Source organism: Tenrec ecaudatus, chromosome 5 (genome assembly GCF_050624435.1).
Source record: "Tenrec ecaudatus isolate mTenEca1 chromosome 5, mTenEca1.hap1, whole genome shotgun sequence".
In the NCBI taxonomy this organism is placed as follows: domain Eukaryota; kingdom Metazoa; phylum Chordata; class Mammalia; order Afrosoricida; family Tenrecidae; genus Tenrec; species Tenrec ecaudatus.
This window is the reverse complement of record NC_134534.1, coordinates 66,601,106-66,604,882: the sequence shown is the minus strand read 5'-3', so window position 1 is coordinate 66,604,882 and position 3,777 is coordinate 66,601,106. Positions and strand designations below refer to the sequence as shown.

The following is a 3,777-nucleotide window of genomic DNA, read 5'->3' as shown; positions in this document are numbered from 1 at the left end:
GAGTAGCTCAGACCAAGAAGCATCCCACGAAATCAGCCAAGAGCCTCCATTTGTAGGAACTGCCATTCTCTAGTTTCCTCTGCTTATTATTGGCCTCTGGCTTCCAAGTGCTGACTACCTTTCTCCCACTGTTCTATTATATCCTACACTTCCAGATTTCTGTATTTTCTCTTGAGTGGAATTATCTTTAATGAGGTCTTGATGCCCTTTCATCATAATGATCAACCAGTTCCACTCATGGGTTCAAAAAATAAAAATCTTCCCTCCTTATTGACCTTACTCCCACAAGATACTGGCCAGCCATGGGGAGAGAGTCACAGGATGCCCTGCACCCAGACTTTGACTCATACTATTTAAACAGCATGTTATCTTTCTGCACAGATGTTAATCTTCTATTATGGTCATCTGGTGTTTGTGTAAGTCAGATGTTGCCTTATTTACGGTAAAGTTACTTCATCAATGTTTTATACTGCTATTACCTAGCCACAGTGTGTCTAACCATGTGGAAATTTTAAAACATCAGGAAATACAGTTTAACAAATGAAATAAATATGGGGAAAGATAAACTCAGACGTTTGTTCTGAAATAGTAACCATTATATAATCTTTTTTCCTTTGTTGATTTTCCCTTTTACAGTAGATTTTTTTGTTTTATCATTTCCATGCTCCAATATCAAGATAAGTAAAAAAAAGAAAAACTCATACGAAATCATAGAAATCTGTATTAAGTAAAACATCAAAATTCACAGGTGTCGTTTCTCAATACGCACTCCATCTAGGTCTGTATCCTTATGAAGGCAGTAGTTCAATCTCTCTGAACCTTCCCTGAAGAATTCTGCTCTCTTCACAGCAGTGTGGGCATCGTTGGAGAACTCAAATCATGTTCCTTTGAAGTATACCTTTGAGTTTTAGGAACCAAAGGCATTAGAAAGTGCAACATCACGGTTTTCCAAGGGACCAACTGGTGCCCCTCTCAGGAAAGTAGCAGCTCTGAATAGCGTATGGCCTGCCCGAGATGTCCCTGGGTGAAAGGACTGCTCTTCTCCTTTGGCCCTCCTTTGGCAGCCTACAGAGAAAAAAAAAAGATCACGGTTTTAAGGTGACTGGAGCAATGTTTTCCATTGAAATTATCTTAGCAAAGCCCTGACTTCCCTCAAAGAATGAGCAGGTACATTGTCCTGATGAGAAAAATTTCCTTGACAAAAATGCTCCTGACCTTTTTCTCACTGATGCAGTTATCAATTTCCTGACATCATATTCTTAATAAGCCCCATGAACATCATCCTGTAAGAAAATCTATCACCACGATGCCTCTGAACCCTCCCCCAAGCAGTTGTCATAACCTCCTGAGCAGATCTCTTTGTCTCAAATTTAACCTGCCCAGGCAGATTACCTCAGATATAGTTGTTTTGATTGGACTTTACTGGGTGAATTATATTGTTAATATAACCGGGTCATCTTCATTTGCTTCAATCCTGCTTAAAAGACTGATGGAAATATCAGCTGTCTAGGCTAGCTGATTTTGACCTAACATGTTTAGTACCCATGAAGCCAAAAGCCTACGCCATGAAGATGCTGTCTTAAAACTGGAAATGCCCTTGCATGTGAGAACCCCAAAATTGGTAGCTATCACGTCGACGGTAATTCTGTGGCCTTCTTCCACCAGTTTCTGTTCTTCAGCCATGATTTCTTAATTTGATCCTTCCCTCTCTTGACTCATTTATGAGGCCTTCCTGATCTTCATTAAAACACTGGATCTTTCTAAAATACTATTGCTTATGTGAGGGAACGGTCCCATAAGCTTATTGCAACCTTTCAGTGATCTGATAAGATGTGCACTTGAGGTTTGTATCTGCTCAAATATAATCCTTACCTCAGGCTGAGAACTTATGAATTGAATGAGGATTTATTAATCTTATCCATAACATAGCATCATGTCTTTGCCCTGTGAAATGATAAGTTTGGCTTATTTGAGTATCCCATTTTGTTTTGTTTTGTGTACGTCTAACATCTGCGTACATTCATGTTGGAGAAGGTAACAGTGGAAATCTCAAGGAAGGACTTTTATTCAAAATAGTCTAACAGCCAGCAGCCACAGTGCAGGCTGAAGTAGATGCTATTTGAGTAGATGCTGTCACGAAGCCTGTGTTGGACCCAGAGATGCAAAACCAGTGGCACTCAGATATGTATTAGAAGGAACTTTATATTAAGAAGTAACTTAATATCAAGAAAGCATAAAAGCCCAGTCCAACTCAAGTCTATGCACCTACTGCTGGCTGGAGACTTCTTCAGATCCACTGTAACTGAAGGCCAGTGATGCAGAAAGGTAAAGAGGAATGCACGATCTCTGGTGGGGGCTGTGGGGTTCGAGGAGGTAGGGGTGGGGATGGTGGTGGAAGGTCTCATGGATCCAATGTTGGTGGAAACATGGCAAGGCTCAGACAACTCACAGATCTGCTCTCAGGGTCAGCAGCCCACCTGGGGCCGCCACAACAAGGAGGCAAACACAGAGTCCCAGCACAGAGGGAGGATGAAGGGGAAGAAAGCGAGAAGAACTTCCCAATGTCTATCTTGTAGAAAAGACCAGACCTACAGGGAGGCATCATCAAACTGTGACCTGGCTGATAGGTTGGTTCCACCCATCCATTTTCATAGAAATTCATGTTGACATAAAATCTAACTACCACAAGGTCCACTTACTACTTCACTTTGATAATAATGAGTTTCATTTGATGAACCCCAGGAGGAAAACCATAATCAGTCTAAGCTAATAACCATGGCAATCTCATACCTCCTTGTCAGTGATTAATGTGTATGGGAAGGCCTGGATGTCAAGACACAAGGAGGTTGCTTGGCACAAATGAGATTTTGGAACTCTTTTTCTAACTAACTAAAGGTAAGACCTTGTGGAAACGATATTGTAACCATGAAGCAAACAGCCTGATTGTAGAATCTAGTATTCTAAGAAGTGTATTATAGAGGATGAACAGGTTTTAGATTTTAGAGCTACTAAACCAAACTCATCTATCTTGGAAGAAGCAAGGTCAGAGTGCTCCTTCCAGGCAAGGATGCCAGAAGTTCATCTTGCATACTTTGGACATATTGTCAGGAGAGACCAGTCCCTGGAGCACCACATCAGACGTGGTAGAGTGGAAGGGCAGCAATATGGAGGAAGTCCCTCAACGAGATGGGCTGGCACCACACCTACAATAATGGGCGTTGGCATGGGAACAATAGCGAGGATGGCGCAGGACCGTGCAGGGTTCGGTCCATTGTGCAAAGGGTAACCAACCCTGTAGCACTAACATTAAGAGCAAACCGACCCTGGAATTGCTTTGCTTGGTACATTTTGTTCATTTTTTATTACATGAAAATCATTTATTTTAATGCCTCTCAATTTCTAACCAAAATGTTCATGGTGACTCAAGAAAAGTACTAGCAACTCATTTTTTTTTTTAAGTAAGAAGTCTCTTAGATACTAGAAGAAGGGAGAACTGGTAAAAATCATGTAGGAATTTCCTCTCTAATGTTTAATTTGTTTTTATAGGGAGGGAGCCCTTGTTGTCCACATGTTTAAGAAGAGATTGAACTAGTAGGGCATTCTCCCATGTCCTGCTTACCTACTGTTGGGACCTATCGTGTTACCAAAAGAATTATTATCAATAGCATTGCTGATCGATTCCTTTCTTTTTGTCAGCACGATCTACCAATTAAAAACTTACCTGGGAAAGCACCATCCTATTTCAGGGACTTACACTGACTTCCTCAATGATGACTC

General features: G+C 41.1%; 1 pseudogene; it reads left to right on the top strand.

Moving 5' to 3' along the window:
* Window positions 1–937: 937 nt before the first annotated feature.
* On the top strand, window positions 938–1,073 carry LOC142449608 (small nucleolar RNA SNORA67; annotated as a pseudogene).
* Window positions 1,074–3,777: the final 2,704 nt, after the last annotated feature.